Genomic DNA, 19,879 nt, shown 5'->3' with positions numbered 1-19,879 from the left:
GTCTGAACTGTCTGCAGAAGTATAATTTCTTCCTGTGCTTTACATCAACACAGACTACACACTCTCTTGTGATTTTCCCATCAAGACTGTCTACTAGTTGAATTTTCTTCACCTTTGAACCAATTGGTTCACCTTGGACTTGGAGTGCTTCCCAGTCTTTTTTCCACCTGTAGAAATCTTGCTTGTGGCCAGTAAACCTGGGGTGTGCTGTAGGCTTCAAATTAATAGTTGCCGTGGAATAATTGGGGGTGCTCACCATGGATGATGGCCTTAGAGCCTCTTCCCTTTCTTTTATCTGTATGAAGCTGGCCTTTCTTGAGACTAATTTTGGGACATGCAGTTCTAGGTCTAAGGTTAGGGTTAGGGTGCTTTTGAATGCTTCCTTGTTCATCTAGTGGGATCCATTTCTTCCAATGTCTGTACAACTTTTTTAAGGTCTTTACCAGCCCTTGCATATGACTGAGCATGAAGTCATATGCTTCTTGGTTAGCACTTGGTTCTACAGCAGCAACTTGCTCACATTCAACTTCAGCAGCCTGCAGCGCAGTGCTCAGTTCAGTGACTCCAAAATTAGACCAAAGTCAAATTTATTTATATAGCGCTTTTCACAACACACGCTGTCACAAAGCAGCTTTACAAGAGAGCAGAGAGCATCCTATCAAGCCTTTTACTTCTTTTAGTTTTGACTCACATTCATTTGCAGATCTTGACAAGTCAGCTTTTTGTTAACAAAGCTTCATCGCCTGTGTCCAGCTCTGCCTCAATTTCTGCATCCGAGTCCAGCCTTCACCTTGTCATTTGCTTCCATGACATTTTCTGCTTCAGTTGTCAGTTTATTGAAGCTGTCTGAGCTCTTCTTCTAGCATTTCTTCATGAGTCCTGGTTATACTGCTAGCTTGACAAGTGAATGCTCTTTTAGCTGATGCCCTCTCTGTCTTCAGCTGCTGAACTGACTTCCCAGTAGCCGGCTCAGTCATGATTTTCACCTGTTTGCTTTTCACAGAAGAGTAACTTTTATTTAGTTCAATTAGTTTTCCGGGTTTTCAGATCTTTTTTTTTCTGACGACACATCTTTCTTTGGCATTGGTTTTCTATTGTTTGTGATTTCCAGTCCTCTGGTCCCTCAGTTTTCCTGATAACAAGGCGCTTTTTCACTGTCAAGTCGTCTAATCATGTACAGCTTCCCCACTTGAAGGGGATTGACCCATCTACACAGAGTATCCACTGGAATTCATTCAATGACCAAGCAGATAGCTTCTTTCTTCTCTTTTATTTCCCCTTTGTGCAGTGGCAATTTTGAGCCGATTTTCAAACTATTTGTACTAATAGACACTAGTTATCTAGGTGTACATATAGCAAAACGATAATTCAGTATTCAAACTGAAGTTGGGCAGTTGGGCCAACATATTGATTCACCTCCAGGCTTATATTTCCATCATTTTGGCTCTGTGAGAGCCTCTAATACAGAAAAAAAGTCAAATAAATGGTTTTGATTTTGGGGATTTAAAGTGTGTAAATGTATAGGCCTACTGGTGATGTAAAATCTGTCATGCAGCGACATTTTTTTTTACTAAAACAAAATAATAACATCTCACAGAAAGTCCATTACCTATAGCTTTATTATTAACTGGCAAAAAGATTATATAGCTTCCAAGAGGCTAACTTGGATAGGTCCAGATAACGGGTGACGAAAAGCAGACTAGGTGGCAACGCGCAGCACAATTCAAGACAAAGGGAATCACCTATTCCTAAATAAATTGATTTGTATTCCTCTGCCTAATTAAGTGTTAGTTTGTTTCTATCATTCTAAACATTGAGCAATTATTAATTCCCACCTTAGACAAGAAATGACAAAATGCACAGACAGGCATCAATCTAAGGTCAAATAAGCACGCATGGATATGCTTACAATTGGACGAGTAGCCCACAAACTAATACATAGATATGCATAGCACATTACATCTTGATACTTGGTTATACATAAATCTAAAATAATACCACACCAGAACACAAAGATGTCTATATGTGTGAAATAGCACAGCACAGGAATATAGGGATATGCATGTCTATACGCATATATATATATATGCATTCGTAATACAATTCAAGAACACAGGGGCATATATATCTAAACTACAGACTGTCAGGGTTGGACCCAGGACAGTTCCTCCGGTCGCCACAAGGAGGAGCCCGCGAGCTAGACCTGGGGGCAATCAGGCACAATAGGCTGCAGGTGTTTGCAGCCTACTTAAGGCGAGCAACTTCAGCAGTCCTTTGCTGAAGTTGTTAGTTGTATTCACGCTCGCAGCCTAAGCCAGTTACTCTTGCCTTTGTGCAGTTGCTACGTTTTTCTGTGTTTCTCCCCTGAGTGTTCTCAGGTTTTGTCTCTCGTACGTTCTGTTTGTTTCTTCCCTCTCTGTTCTTTGTCGGTTTGTCTACCAGTGTTCTGGTGGACAGGCTGACAGGTAATCTGGTAGAAGCTTAGGTCTTGCCTACCTAAGCTTCATCTATTTTATTTCTCCTTTTGACATGTTGAGCCGTTCTCCATGTGATCTTCGTTTTCCCGTTTTTTCTTAAGACGCGTTGTATTCCCTTCCGCGTGTTTTTGTTTGTTTATTTACCTGGTCTATACTCACGTCGAGTTTCTCCGTGTAGTTCTTCTGTTGTTCCCTCTGGGTTTTTTGTTTTCGTTTTCCCGCTGTCGCGGAGGTTTCAGTTTGGCTGTTTTTTGCCTTTTGCTTTTAGTGGGTTTGCACTTGAGTCCTACACTCCTCGAAACCAGCGCGACACCACCGTGTTCGGGGGTGCCTCGTTACACAGACAGGAATACATGGATATGCATCGATGTGGGGTGATTATACAATAGAAGGTATTATGATGGAATCAATTAATACTGAATACATGAGAGATCATAAGTTGGGCGTCTATATCAACCACAGATCACTTAATGTTCAAATCTCATAGGCACATGGCTCAGCTAATGCATTGATCCTTTGTCCAGGGTCCTTAATGGCTGGTAAAATGAATACTGGTTTTAAGAATAATTACCCTTCCCTTGGTTGGAAGGCTGTCGAGTTTGGTGTCTTTAGATTGATCTCGCAGAGTTCTTTCCTGTAGGCTAGATTCTGATTCAGTGTACATCTTGGATTTGAAGTTACCAAGAAATTTTTAACAAAAAAACTAGAGAGATGGTAAATTGGGGGTGAATCCTTGGGGAATCAGATAAGGCTGGAACTTGGAGTTTATAAGTGTAGGTCCTTCCTGAGTTCATGAGCTTTGTGTCCTTCAGAGGAAGGGTGACCATGACCAGAACCCTTCTATTGTGACGTTCGGGGCTGGACGAAGGACGAGACACGGGAATCTTTGTCTACTTACGTCACGGTTCTTTTAGTCACAAATAAAGCGCACAAAGCGCACGAAGAACATCGACTCATTCACAACAACGTGTAAACCATAGACAACGACGAGCACAGGACACTGCGCGAGCGCACATTAAATAGACAGACCACATTAGCCCCATGTGATTACGAGACGATTCACAGGTGAGACACATTATTCACACAACAAAGCTATAACCACGAAGTTCCGAAAACGCAGACAGAGCACGTGGACAACGTTTACACACGCCCAAAAGGGAGGGGCCAGGGTCCTCAACGTGACATCTATGGCCTTTCCCTCACACTCAGGAGATCAGATAAGGCAGTGGTTCCCAAACTTTTTCTGCCGTGCCCCCCTTTAGTAGATGAGAGTACTTTTGCGCCCCCCTACACCCCCCCCCCCCCACCCCCCATATTGACTAGGGATGTGTTGAAAACTTACAAAAACAATAGGTTCACAACTTTGGTCAAACATGAAAAAAATAAACTGCAAGAAACATTTTAAATGGTTCACGAATTCTAAATATAATTTAAAATAAATAAGGAGATGAAATAAGAGAAACAGCAATACATATGCGGCTAGTTTGCAAGCGCAGACATCACGCAGAGCACAAAGCATGTAACAGCCAGAAATATGTGTACTGTCTCTTTAAAGGAGCGAGTTGAGCGCGCGTACGGAATATTGTTTTTTTTAGCTTTCTGCCGTAGACCGAGTCAGACCACTGCTCTTTATTTTATTTCTGTGAGTAACGCATTAAATGAGCTTTGGACAACTCACCAGTTCATGTATGAACAGTGAAGTATTGCTGGAGCCCAGGTTTATTTTGGTCAACCAGCAAATAAACGGAATAAGTGGAATACCACCAGCGCGAGTATTAAGGTTGAACTAACTCCGAAAAGCAAGCAATACAAGCATAGAATTAGACTGAATAGATCTGTTTTTATGGATCGGTCACAGTCCCCAATACCCGATCTAGAATTTTTTCAGATATTAATATCGGAATCGGTGCATCCCTAATATTGACACATGTGCACGTTTTACTTTCAAGCTCCGCGCCCCCCCTGCAATAGCGCCCCCCACTTTGGGAACCACTGAGATAAGGTTAGGATTCTAAGCTTTGGAGAAGAAGACCATTGTGAGTTGTGAGTTCCTCAGAGCATGGGTGATGGGTAGAAAACCTTCTTTACTTTTCCCAAGCAATTTAAGGGATTAGATGAGTCTCTCACACTCTGCGAAGGAGAGGTTGTCTCTGTGTGTGATGGTGAAGTGGCCTTGGCTATCTCCACTACTCCTGGATGAAAATATGACACATGGTGGGGATTATGGATCCTCTATCCTATAACACATGGTGGGCATTATGGCATAACACATGATCCTGCTTCAACCTACCCATGACTGGATGATAAAATTAACTATTTCACACAGCTGTGTACAGATTGAATTAAATGAGGATGAAACAAGGATACATTTCATAATGTCTGCTGGTGTTTTTATAAAATAATATAACTGTGTAAGGCCAGGAGCTCGATAGGGAGGCAGATTGAAGGTTTTATTCTGACAACATATACAAATAAAGATAAATCCTCCTCAGTATAAGTGCAGGGGATCCGGACATAACTGAAGGTTGAATACGACCCGGGAATGTCCACTCAACGTTTGAGATCCTTGAGAAGAAAATAAAGAAGAATTAGTTCAGATTATACAATAATCAGTAAGAGGGAGGAACCAACGCTTAGACACGTAAGTGGCGGAAAGCCTTGGAAAAACCAATACTTTGCAACCACAGGCAATGAGCAGCAGTCTTAAGTATCCTTATACTAATGAAGAACAGGTGACCTAATATTGATAGCGCGAGTGGGAGCAGCGTCTAGGGAGCTGTGCCTGCTGGGAATTGAAGTCAATGAACGCTGACTAGCGAGGGAGGCAGACTGACCCAGGGAAACGGGGGGAAAAACACCAACTTAAATGACACGGAATATCTACAAAGCGTAAGAACAGAAATACTCGGAAGACTTAACGCGTAGTAAAATAAACTCCACAACAGTGATGTCAGTAACGCGTTACTCTAATCTTAACACTTTTTTCAATAACGAGTAATATAACAAGTTACTATTTCCAGTCCAGTAATCAGATTAAAGTTACTTATCCAAGTAACTGTGCATTACTATTTGTATTTTCCTTAGTAAAATATATATTTTTGCTTTCTTCTTGGCTCAGTTCAAATTTTTTGCCTCTGACCGTAGCGCTCGACTCCGCATGCTGCGCTCGACTCCGCATGCTGCGCGCGACCCTGTGAGAGTGTGAGCGCGTTTTACACGTCATTCTGTGCAGTGTTGTCCGTAACGACATGTGGTAGTGTAAAGAAACACCCCTCAAAAACAGGGGAAGGAACATTTACCTGACATTTTTTTATGTTGCATTGTGTTCGACGTTTGAAAAGTGCTGGAAATTTGGCTACTTAAAAATTCTTGAAATTGTAATCAAATCAAAGTTTATTTGTATAGTGCTTTTACCAACTCAAGTTGTCGCAAAGCAGCTTTACAGGGTTTACAAGGTTAACAATACTATGGGTCCAGAACCCTAATGAGCAAGCCAAAGGCGACAGTGGCGAGGAAAAACTCCCTATGATGGTGGGGAATAGGAAGAAACCTCGGGAGAACCAAGACTCAAAAGGGAACCCATCCTCCATTGGGCGGCCCGTTAACACACAAATACACAAGTCACACATAATTCACACAATCAGACTAGGTAAAAGGTAGAATTGAAAGTTCTGGGTTTTGATATTGTCACTGTAAATGTCTGTTGATGAATGCCAGGCTTTCATTCCGTGTCGGAGCAGTGATGCTGGTATTGTAGGCTCCGACTGCAGTGTTACTCCCCAGGTGAACCCCGGTATCATCACATCCACCAGCAGCCAGACCATCCCCCAGGTGCCTGCAGGTGCCTGTATCCAATCGTCTTGGGTAGAGCCATGCAAGAAGATAGATAATACAGACTGAGTGGACATGAATTTAAACCACCGTTGATTTAAATGTACGTAGCTCACGTGCCAGTGATCAGCATGTGGCTCCGGCAGACTAATCTATAGCAGCATAACTAAAGGGAGGGGTTCAGAGGTGACCACAGGCATGAGGGCTCACTGAGACATTGCTTTCCAGTCATGTCATAGTCACAAATAGAGTGATGCCAAGACACAACTGGATGACAGCATCAACATCTCAGATCACCAGAAATCTCAACGTCTGGGGGCCCCCAAGCCCCTACACCTTACAATGGGAATTTTAGCTGAAGGCTTGACTAAACAGGTGAGTCTTAAGTCTAGATTTAAAGATTGGAACTGTGTCAGAGTCTCGGATTGGAGCTGGAAGGCTATTCCATAATTGAGGGGCTTTAAAAGAGAAAGCTCTGCCTCCGGCTGTAGTTTTACTAATTTTTGGAACTACGAGAAATCCAGCATTTTGGGAGTGCAAAGGGCGAGATGGGTTGTAGTAATCAATGAGTTCACTCAGATATTGTGGGGCAAGACCATTTAACGCCTTATAGGTTAACAGGAGAACTTTAAATTCAATGCGATATTTAATCGGCAGCCAGTGTAGTGCGGCGAGAGTGGGACTAATATGATCGAATTTCCTAGCCTTGGTTAGGACTCTAGCTGCGGCATTTTGTACAAGTTGTAGCTTCTTTATGGACTGTTTAGAGCATCCAATTAGAAGACTATTACAGTAGTCCAATCTAGATGAGACAAAAGCATGAACTAGCTTCTCTGCATCAGCTAATGAAAGTGTGTCTCAGCTTGGCAATATTACGTAAATGGAAAAAGGCAGCCTTAGTGACATTGCATACATGTGTGTCAAATGAAAGATCAGAATCAATAGTGACACCTAAACTTTTTGCAGTAGATTTTGGTGTTACTGTAAAACCATCTAGGGTAAGGGGAATATCAGCCCAATTGCTTCCAACAGCTTTGGGCCCAAGAATCAGTACCTCAGTCTTGTCAGAATTTAGTTTAAGAAAATTAGACGCCATCCAGTTTTTTTAATATCCTGGACGCAGTTCTCAATCTTGAGAGTTGTGGTGGTATCATCTGGATTAGAAGATATATACAACTGAGTATCATCTGCGTAGCAATGGAAGCTAATACCATGCCTACGAATGATAGTGCCCAGTGGTAGCATATATAATGAGAATAATATGGGGCCCAGTACAGATCCTTGTGGGACACCATACTTTACTTTAGAATGCTCAGAGCATTCGTTATTTACTAGCACAAATTGGTAACGATCTGTCAGGTAGGACCTGAACCAGGAGAGTGCTTGACCTCTTATGCCAATGAGTGTCTCGTCTCCAGTCTATTAAGTAGAATATTATGATCAATGGTGTCAAAAGCAGCACTGAGGTCTAGCAGTATGAGAAACGAAATGTGTCCTTTATCAGAGGATATTAAGAGATCATTCAGTACTTTAGTTAGTGCTGTTTCAGTGCTGTGATGAGCTCTAAATCCAGACTGAAATAACTCTAAGACATGTTCTGTCTGTAAGAAGGAAGAGAGTTGTGAAGAAACTACTTTCTCTAAAATTTTGGATATGAATGACAGATTAGAAATTGGCCTATAGTTGGACAGTTCTTGGGGGTTAAGACCAGGTTTTTTAATTAGCGGCTTGATGACTGCAAGTTTAAATGAACTGGGAACGTAGCCCAGGCTCAGAGAATAATTTATTATAGTAAGCAACGGTTCTACATTGCTGTGCAGTAATTCTTTAAGTAGTTGGGTTGGTACAGCATCTAGTATGCATGTGGAGGGTTTAGCAGATTTCACCAGTGAAATAAGCTCCTCACGACCAATTGGGGAGAAGGACTCTAACAGGGCATCAGAGCTGACCAGACAGCTGTCAAGGTGCATTGGCATGTTGACAGGCTCTGAGATAGCACTACTAATGTTTTCCCTAATTTTATCAATCTTATCATTAAAGAATTTCATAAAATTGTTACTGCTACACTCTAGTGGAATAAGAGAATTGTTTTGTTCATGACTCCTCGTAAGGCTGGAAACAGTTTTAAAAAGGAGTCCTGAATTGTTTTTATGTTTTTCTATTAAGGCCGATAAGTATAAGGACTTTGCCATATGGAGGGCATGCTTATATTCAATAAGGCTGCTTTTCCATGATAGTCTATACACTTCTAACTTCATATTTCGCCATTTACGTTCCAGGATCCGCGCGGCTCGTTTGAGGCTACGCGTGTGCTCATTGTACCATGGCGCTATTCTTCTCTCCGTGGCTCTCTTATATCGTAGTGGTGCAACTTTGTCTAAAGCTGTACGAAGGGAAGTCTCGACGTGCTCGGTGAAACACTCTAGTCCTTCCGGAGCTACAAGTGGATCAGTGTTTGACAGACCCGGTAAAATATCAGTGAGCGCGGCTATGGTGCTGGGTGTAACTCGTATGTTATGAGGCTGTGGTCAGAAACAGCCTCACTCTGAGGAAGAATTGCTAAACTGGATATGTCAATACCAAATGACAAGACCAAGTCTAAAGTATGACTACAGTTATGCGTAGGACCCACCACATTCTGAGTGATACCCATTGAATCAAGAATGGCTTGAAAATGAATGCTAAAAGAGTCACACCAATTTTCAAAATGGATATTAAAATCACCCACTATAATCACCTTATCAGCTCATAGCACTACATGAGACAGGAAGTCTGAAAACTCCTGCAAGAACTCAGAGTATGAACCAGGGGGGCGGTAAATAGTAATTAACATAAACGACTGTGACACTTTGTTGCTTGTTAAATTTGAAACATTTGATACAGTGAGGATGAGGTGTTCAAAAGAATTAAACTTGAAGCCAAATTTTTGAGAAATGCCTATATCAGAGTCATATATTGTGGCGACCCCACCTCCTCGACCATTTGGACGGGGATTATGGACATATCTATAGCCAGAGGGAGAAGCTTCATTTAGGGCCATATAGTCGTCTGGTCGGGTCCAGGTTTCCGTCAAGCAAAGCATGCATAGATCATGATCGGTAATCATTTCATTAACAAGCAATGCTTTACATGACAGGGATCTAATATTTAGTAGTCCTAGTTTCAGATTTAAACTGCTCTCTGAGGGAGCATAGTTGAATTTAACATTGATTAAATTTTGTCTACTAACTTTACGAGAATTATTTTTTGGTACTCGAGGAACAGACACAGTTTCAATCTGGTGTGACCTAGGTGACGTCACTTTGCAGCTCGCAGACAGTCGGTTTAGCCTATTTGTCTGCTGCCTGGCCTCGGCTCTGGTTTGTCAATCCCCATTAACTACACCTACACTACCACTATTAAGCCTAGCAGATATGCTACGAGAAATGAGAGCAGCACCCTCCCAAGAGGGGTGAATGCCGTCTCGCTTCAAAAGGCCAGGCCTGCCCTCAAAACGTGTCCAATTATCTATATAACCCACTTTGTTATCTGAGCACCATTTAGACATCCAGCGGTGTAACGCCGATAACCTGCTGTAGGTTTCAGCGCCACGGCTAACTGGAATGGTCAGGAGATACATTGTTACTGTTAAAAATGCACTTCCAGTAAAGTGAGTATTGGAAAAACTAATTTTGCTGCTCAATGTAACTACTAAAGTAACTTGTAATCTAATGTAGTTACTTTTAAAATCAAGTAATATATAATGTAACTAAGTTACTTTTTAACCCTGATGAGATCCGGGCGTGGTCTACCTTCTTGGGGTCCAGCTGGGCGTGGGGGACCCATTGCATTTTTTGTTAAAATAATCAGCAGATTTAGCCCAATTGCAAGTAAAATAAACAATACATATGTTAAATTAGTTTGCTCTCATTTATTTATTAGTTACTTTTTTATTAAAATGTAACACAATAAGGAAATGAATCATAAATCATGCTGGCTGACAGGCTGGTCCTATGGCTAGCTGCTGACGGGCTGGTGCTAACGGAGCTGGCTGCTGCTCATCCTCCTTTTCATTATCACTATCAGACTCTGATATTTCAGAAATGTGATCCTGAAATTTCTTCTTCTGAATCACCATCAAAATCCTCTGTCTCTTCCAATAGCAGCTGTAAGGCAGTCTGAACTGAGAATCGCTTTGCCATCTTTTATAGCATTTTTAGCATTTATAGCATCATGTCCCCATGATTGGATGAAACACACACTCACACACACATAGACACAGACACACACACACACACACACACACACACACACACACACACACACACACACACACACACACACACACACACACAGGTCCAGAGAGGAGGGAGGGATAATGAGGGCTGAGAGAAAAGATGCTTCTTTCAGATCTCACCCCTTTGTCTCTAATAGAGATTCTTCGTCTGCTGTCTGACAATATGCAATCAACCCCTGATGTGACAACCATCAAAAGTGTTGATGGTTGCTCACCTTTGCATGCCAAACTCCTCTGTCCTTTGTTTGTATATCCTTTAAAGTCATACAGACGACTATCAACTACCCAACCCAATGTTGATTGCCCACTTTGACTAGCCCAGGGCCCAGTGGACCCTGGACCCTGTATGTAATACAAATGTGAAGGGGGGGGTATGGGGGGGTGGTCATTGAAAATATTTTCTGATTTATGTTGCTCACAGAAAATGAGCCAAGGACCAATGAATCTCAGTTTGAAAAAAAAAAAATTGTAGAATTTTTTTAAGCTGATTTTTTAAAAATGGGTCCCACAGACCCTTGGACCATATAAGGGTTAAAGGAGTAATCAGTAATCATATTACTTTTTGAGGGAACTAAGCCATCACTGACAACAAACATGTGAAAAAGTTAAATAATAAAGACAACAGAAAAGATCGTGGAAAAAAAAAGTATCTGGCTGGCAGGTGAACGCCGCAACGAACGATAAACCCTTCCCAAACTAATGCAGAAACGGATAGGAAGAAAACAACTAGGGGAAAACTTGAGGAAGGCCAGGGAGTGGCACAGGAGGTAAATACTCGAATAATAACAGGAGACAAACAACAGACACAAGAGAAATGGTGGCGAAACACCAACAAATGCAACCGAGGACCAACAAGAGAGAAAGAGCTGAGCAATGTGAGACATGGAGACCAAAACATTTCAGCAGTGATCTGTCACAATTCCCTTTCATAAGTAAGGATGATAGCAGGTGTGACAGATCACTGCTGATTGTGGAGACCCCGTCTAGAACTGGCTCATGAACTCTCCCCTGTGGTGGTCAGGGTAGCCACATCCGAGCCAGCCCTGACATATTGTGTACTGGAAAAGGTTAATGCTAACAGGGTAAGAGTTCCAACACTCACTGAGAAGATTTTTAGACTTCACCCCAAATGTGACAGTCCTGTGTGGAAATGCACTCTGTATGCAAATGTACTCTGTTGTCTTTACCAGCAACCTGATTCCCATTGGTTAACCTGGCTTTTGTGAATGCTGTCCCTTTGTGAGTCTGGGGGGGAGTGGAGGGGGGTATAAAGGGGAGAGGTTTGTGGGTGCAGGGACTCTGACTCATGGTCTCTGCACTTATTTTCCTTCTTCCTCATCCTCAGCTTCTTCACTGCACCATGAGGCAACCTGCAGCGCTCAGTATTCCTGTTTCCATTAGGTATTATCCTTGTTACTTAAACTATAATGGTTATGTTATTGTTTTATATTTTGTTGGATATTGAATGAATCTGGTTAAATGTGTGGCAACAGTCTTCCTTTATTATAGCTATACTGGGCCAGATGAGCTCATTATTAGTATCAGGTAAAGGTAAATCAATGCTAACACCAATTCCCTCTAAAGTATCCCATCTGCTGCACATGTTTAGGAAATATCATAACTAAAACCCCTACACTCACAAAGATGTCTTTGTCTCATTGATACTTCAAAATTACTTTATTTCAACTATTTCTCTTTAATTTTACAAGTTGTCTTTTTGGAGTGGGGAAGCAAAGGTATACGGTGAATTTCCGGATCATCATCAACTTAGCTGTACTGCTATATTTTTTTCTAAATACCTAGAATAATCAAGACTCCAGATTCAAACACTGGAATACACAAAGCAGGCAGATGAGGTCTAAACACAGAAAACAAGGTGACAAAAAATACATGGAAAACCAGCTAGGAATCACAAATAGACACAAACAAGGCAGCAATGTGTTGATGGAGCCAGTCTGCACCAATCCAAAGTAGTACAAATGCTGCACAATGTATTATGGTGGAGACCTCATGACATGAGTAATTTACTGAAGATAGGAGGCATAGAAGACCCAACACATTATAGCTGCACCCATATATCCGTCTACATTTGCATGTTGATGTATTTCCATCAATGCTGTCTTTGATTTTTGTGCAAAGGTGACTCCAGTTCAATAAGCTGCTTGCTGATCCAACACTTCAGTTCAGGTTACTGTATATTCATATTTTTGTGCATATAGCCTATTTCTTGCTAAATGGGGAATCAGATATTGCATATTTAGGTTAACTAAACATCATTGAGGAATTTATTGTTCTGATTTTTTATTCTCCCAATGTCATTTTGATGATGCATTCAGAAAGGCTGCTTCATCTTACTCTTATGGATCTGGTACAGTCTTAAAGCACATTCACTAATGTGATGAATTACAATTAGTTACAATTAGCCATGCAGGCTGCCTTTGTTGGTCTGGGTATTTTGCTGAGGTTGCTCACTGCAGCTCCCTGGACTCTCTGTACTTCCACTGTGACTAAACTGCTGGAGCCCTTAGAAGCATATTTCCCATTTTCTGCTTCACTGAGCTGGTGGCCTCCAATAATCCAAACACCATCATTTAGTCAGGCAGTCACCTATTTATTATTTATTTTTATTTTCTCACCCATAACACTGTGTAGATTCATGTCTTCTCTGATGCATGAATGTGAGCTATGCTTCTTTCCTCTGTGACATTTGAGGATTTTTTAACCACTTCCTAGTTGAAGAAAGGCCCATGAAATATATTTTAAATTAAAAAGTCTTCTGTTTGGAGGAAAGGCTCAGTGCTACCTCATTCAGCTTTCTCTTCCCCACTGTTCAATTGAAGTAGGTGCTTTTATATCTCTGGGTGCCTGAAGGCCTGAATCAGAAAGGCAGTGTTGTTTTTCATGCCGTCTGTCACTCTTTCAGCACGTTTGGCTAGAGTGCTGTGGCCCTTTTCCCAGTCATCTCAAAAATGTGTTGGCAGAGAACGTCAGATGGTGGGAGCTGGAACTCATGCATTCACAGTTCACCTGCATCACAATTTATTGAACAGCTCAGAGCTTTCAAGCAACATGCTAAAAAATCAAACCAATGCCCGTATATAAGTACTGAGAAAAAATTATAATCATAAAAATTATAAAGTGATTAACTAATCCATGCACAAAATATTGCTTAAGTTAATGTTATTTTAATTTTTTTATTCTTACTGAGGTGTCTTTTCTTTTATCCAGTAGCAAAAGTTCTTATTTTGTGGGTCATAATACAGCCGCCAGTGCCTGGGAGGTGGAAAAAAATTCTCAAGTGGGTGTTACCTATAGGAGCATCTCAGCTGGATGTTACCTTGAGCAGACGAGAGACTTTATTAGGTGTTACAGTCCCTCAACACCTCTGGTTAAAACAGCTATGATTAAAAGCTTTTTAAATAGAGAATGTAGTAATTTCATTTTAATGCAGGTCTGTGTTCTGCGTTAAGGACTTCATACAGTTAATTCTGTTTCCATTGTCAGTGCGTCAGTTCCTGCTATTTTAAATGAATAATGATGGGGCAAGTGACATTTATTACCAAGCAGAATTGATGAACAAGTGCAAATGGCGTGTTACTGACTTTCTAAAAGCACACATTACTACAACACTACTACACTACTACACTCTAGCCAAGCTTCCAGAAAAGTTCAGTACAAACTCCTTCAGACTTTATGCTATAGTTAAAAGATCTTTACAAACCATCTATAATGTCAGAAATCAAAATTAAATTTACAAAAATTGTAATTCAAAATGAGACAAATGTCAGATACAGATTGTAGCTTAAAGAATTACTAATATGATCAAACCTCTACGATCAAAGCCGCACCAGCTGAAAGCCAACTAAGCCAACCATTTTCAAATATTTTATTTATTTACTTTTTGGGCAGTATATCAGTTGGGTGGGATGGGGGTTTAAACAGCTCACATTATCCATGCTCACTTTGTTTTTCCTTAACTAAGACCTGTGGAAGAATATGAGCTCAATGTGATGGACACCCTGATTCTCAGTAACTAACGGCTGCTTTCTGAGTTTCTGCAAGCACTTTGCTGTATTCAATTTATCAAACACTAATTGGGACATGCAGGACCTCTGTGATACACTGCTTCTCAAAATCATCTAGCTTCTCTGTTGTACTCTATTGCACACATGCAAGATACACAGTTCTCTACATATACATTTTAATGTGTGTTTTTGATTACTGTTTCCTTCACTTTTACGTTTCTGAAGGAAAAAAAAATCTCTAGCTTTATTTCAACTGCTCTTAGGTTGTCTCAGTATGAATACCAAAGAAAATCAATGTTTCCAGGATACAGAAAACTGGCAATTTATGTCCACTTCTTCCTGGAAGTGCCAGGTGTTTTGCAGTTCAGAAATGACCAATATAATCTCCAGTAGTTTCATGCTGTTGGCACTAGAGAAAAATCCCTGAAATTGAATTGTATCATAAAAATAAAATCACTGTTAAATAATGTGTGCAAAGTTCATTTTAGCACACCTTTGCTGAGACCAGTAAGGTAAGCAGATATTTCTTTATATGTAATAACCCTTTTGATATGGGATCTGCTCTGTGAGTTCTGATGTGTGAATGACGTCTGACTGGTGTGAATTACACATGGTAGAATAAGGTAATATATGTCTCTGCAGCGAAAACAAATATTGACATATATTGGGAATTCCTTTGAAATGCCACTGTTTGCATTAAGCACTAATGGGCTGATTGGAATTAAGTAATCATGTAAAAATTGTCCTGTCCAGCTTGCACGAGTGTTGAGAGACACCCAAATAAATATATGTAATTTGTCCCACAAGTGACTTCAGTTTGTTTCATTGGTTCATGCACTACTTCAGGCCAGTTCAAAATCAGATCAGTTTTACTGGTGGCTACTGTACCTGTATTATCTAATTAGATTATATGCACCTTGATGCCATGATGGAGAGAAAATACATGAAAATAGATGTTGGAAAAAATCATTAAGAAATAGTCAAACTCCTATATGAAGCTGATCAGGAGACATTACAAGAACTTTTCTGTGGGGATCCACTGTCAGAAACACCAGCAGTGCTACAGTTGAGTACTGTTCACTTTATAAGTACTGCTTTCTGATGAAGCACTGAGGACACAGATCCACACTTTTATCTCTCAAAGAGATAACGTTGCTGAAAATGGCATTTTGTGAGCTAAAAGCTTGCCCCAAGTCTTTGAGGAAGCCATAATTGAACCACCCGATCTCCAGGACTGATATCTCTCACTCCTTTAATCATGTCTGAAAATGTAGGACAGTCTTCTTCTTCATCCCACACCACGCCCACTCTTTTGGACCACCTTTGAGTTGTCACTAGCAAAGACACTTGCATCTTTAGAGATCCTTCAAACCCACTTCAGTGTGATATAAAATGAGACAATATGCCTTCAGAATAAGCAATCAGTGTGATTCATACAGGGGGTTTACAACAGAGTCTCACCTTGCTCTCTACAGTATCTACAGGTCCCAGGCTCTTGATCGCATTTATGTATTCTTGAAAAGCCAAAATTTAATATTAATTTCTAGTTTGTTATTAAAATGCCAACATGTAATAGCTCTGAAAACTGAAGTGATGACCTTTCATTTTTATTAAGTAGATTTATTTTTCTCACATACACCAGAATAAGATACACAGTACAGAGAAATATACAATTATCTAGAAGGATTTAATTCGTTTACTTATTTTTTTAACTTATTACTATTAACCTTATTTTCCAATTGGTTTAGCTAGTCATAGTCTGATTAGCAGGAGTCCAGACACCACTGCCGAGTGTTTATCAGAATCACTGTTGGCTCCACTGTTAGGAGCATTTTCAGTGGTGCTTGCCTAAGTGATCTTTCACCCAGTTGACCTTTCACCCAACCAATGGCTAAGACAGGGAACATCTGCAAGATGGAATAAAGTCCTAATCCTTCAAACTAGAGTCCAAATCAGGCTTTTGAGTCTTTGAGAGACAGGTCCTGTGCGCAGACCATCTGTTGAAGCGTGGATGGTAAAGTAAGCTCCACCATGTGCCATATGGTCTCCTCAGATCTGGCTCTCTGCACTACTGGCCAAATCCACCAGCTGCTCATGCAGCAAAAAAATCAAACAAGCTCTTGTGGCAAACGTAAATATATGTTGGTAAGATTAATTTCATTGCTTTGAGTTCTTTGATAAAAAATAAATAAAAATTAAACCATGTTTCACTGCCTAAGTCATCTCATCTCTTTTGTGAGTTGGTAGCAACATCTGGTGTTTCATTCACTTCCAGCAAACGAACACTTTTCCCTTCATGAAGTCACCGTTCAGGACAGGATATCCAGGGAGAGTTTTGGTCACTGCAGCTTCCATAACAGCATGGAAACTTTGCCTCCAAAATACTGCTTTACTTTGATGGAGTTATTCATTAACACAAAGGCAGTTTTAAGTAGACCCTTTAGTGAGCAGGCCAAGGGCACACATAAATAATGAAACAGTACACAGCCAAAGAACAGATATGAGCATGCTTACAAGTTCAGACAGCCATCAAGGAAGGGGAGAAACAAAGGTGCATACAGTACACACACATGGGAATTAACAAAGAAATGAGAGCCGGTGGGGTGTGATGCTAAAGACAGGGCCTGGCACCATGATGGGGGAAGCGTCACATGGTGACATGCTGACACAAATACAAATGCCACATCCGCTCTAATTCATCCCAAAGGTGTTCTATCAGGTCAAGTTTATCCACACCAGACTCTGCCATGTTTTTGCCATGTCTTTATGGACCTTGCTTTGTGCACTGGTGCACAGTCATGTTGGAAAAGGAAGGGACCAGCTCCAAACTGTTCCCACAAAGTTGGGAGCATGGAATTGTTCAAAATGTCTTGGTATGCTGAAGCATTCAGAGTTCCTTTCACTGGAACTAAGAGGCCAAGCCCAACTCCTGAAAAACAACCCCACACCATAATCCCTCCTCTACCAAACTTTACACTTGGCACAATGCAATCAGACAAGTAACGTTCTCCTGGCAACCACCAAATCCAGTCTCGCTCATCAGATTGTCAGATGGAGAAGTGTGATTCATCACTCCAGAGAATGTGCCTCCACTGCTCTAGAGTCCAGTGGCAACGTGTTTTACACCACTGCACCCAACGCTTTGCATTGCACTTGGAAATGTATGGCTTGGATGCAGCTGCTTGACCATGGAAACCCATTCCATGAAGCTCTCTGCACACTGTTCTTGAGCTAATCTGAAAGCCACATGAAGTTTGGATGTAGTGATTGACTGCAGAAAGTCGGCAACCTCTTCACACTATACACTTCATCCACTGACCACAATCTGTCACTTTACGTGGCCTACCACATTGTGGCTGAGTTTATTGATACTGAGGCTGTCTTTAAATGTTCTACACTTTTTTTTTTGGTCCCAACTAACACAGTATTTTCTAATACTAGAATGGCTTTGCTCACAAGTATTTTTTTTCTAGAGGGATGCTGGACGACTCGACAGGCTGGTGAGGAAAGCTGGTTCTGTGCTGGGGCCCCTAACACCACTGGAGCCCCTAACACCACTGGAGCCCCTAACATCACTGGCAGAGAGGAGAGCTGCTGAACATCATGAACAATGTTCACCATCCTCTGCACAGCACAATCACCCAGTAGAGGAGTTCATTCAGGCTGCTGTTCCAGTCCTGCTCCACTGACAGACTCAGGAAGTCTTTTGTCCCCCAGGCCATAAGACTGTTTAACACCTCTCAGCACAGCAGACTACGAACTATGTGACACCTCCACCCCGGTCACTCTAATGGACATGTCCCCATATCATATGTAACACCCTCCTGGTACCATACCTCTACTCTCATTATTCTTGTTTTTATTATTTGTACTTTTTCACTATAGTACTTGACCATTTCCCTCTCAGAGGGAGGGAGGGAGGGAGGGAGAAAGAAAGAAAGAAAGAAAGTCTTAGTTTATTGCAGTTTGATTAGGTTTTGGACTAATATAATGTTCGCAATAGCCTCTGCTGTGGTGATTAGTGTTTAAAGGATTAGTTCAGTGAAAATCTATTTACCAATTATTTTTCCTTTAATCCAAAAGTCTAGGCAAGGCATGCTTATTTATAGTTTGTTCTGAAGGCTAATGTGATTTAAAAAATACAAAATTGTCACAGATATCCCTCAAACAATTTCAAACTGCTAAGTATGTATATAATAAAAATATTCTGACTTGGTTTGCTTCTTAAATGTATTAAATAATGAGATATTATAAGATGTTTTGTGAAGTAAACAGATTAATTCCTTTCGTGTTCTTCATTGAATCTGTAACAGATGCAGACATAACCACAGAATTCCAAGTTTAGAACTAGGGCAGTAATTGGGAGCAATGAGCTTGGAAAACCACACTAACCTTACATTTTTTGGTGAACTATATTCAAAGATACATAAACAAGAAAAACAACGGCTTGTGTGTGGTCTTTTCTTACTTATTTACAGGATTTCAAAACATGAAAAGTTGCTGAGCATTTTTCAATCAAAGTGACTGAATAATTTATTAGCTCTTTTATATATAGAAGCACCATGACTGTATACAGCTGCATGCGAAAGAGTCTGATACAAATTACTTCTCAGGTGGTAATGTACCTAAAGCAAATTTCACTGAGCCACTGAGCTACCTCCAGTCAGATGAAAAGAAATAAGACTTGGTGGGTTGAGCCATATTTACTTTCACTGGGATCATCCACAAACAAGAATTTGTCTGCATGAAGCATGACGAATGTCTCTAAGTTAGACACAGGCTAGAATTGCAGAAGTCAGTGCAGTCATTATTTGCTTGTTTCAACTGTTTTTCATTAACTTTTTAGAGCAACAAACACTCTGTGATATCACGGTCAGTTTCTGTTACAAGTACTTTTCATCATATCAAGCCTAAGTGTTCAGGGATTAATTTGTGTGTTTTGCCTTTTCTCTTCCATACACGGTTGTATTTATTTAGAAGTAAAACCCAGACTAATTTTTATGGATTTTACTTCAGGTTTTAGATCCTGGTATTAAAATGTGAAGCAGTGGGAGTTCTCTGGTGAATAAAAGCTTACTAATTAGACTGTTGCTTTCTTTGATGGAAACTAATTTTTTATGCCATCACAGAATGTGGTGGGTGAGAGCCAAAAATCACCACTGGTGAAATGCTTACCTGGTAAAACATATCTGTATATAGTGATAAATAAAAATAATTTGTTTTTCACAAGCTCCTTGAAATGCATGTCATAATGCAAGTTGGATTTTATT

This window comes from Brachyhypopomus gauderio, chromosome 9 (genome assembly GCF_052324685.1).
Source record: "Brachyhypopomus gauderio isolate BG-103 chromosome 9, BGAUD_0.2, whole genome shotgun sequence".
NCBI lineage: Eukaryota > Metazoa > Chordata > Actinopteri > Gymnotiformes > Hypopomidae > Brachyhypopomus > Brachyhypopomus gauderio.
This window is presented reverse-complemented; position numbering follows the sequence as displayed.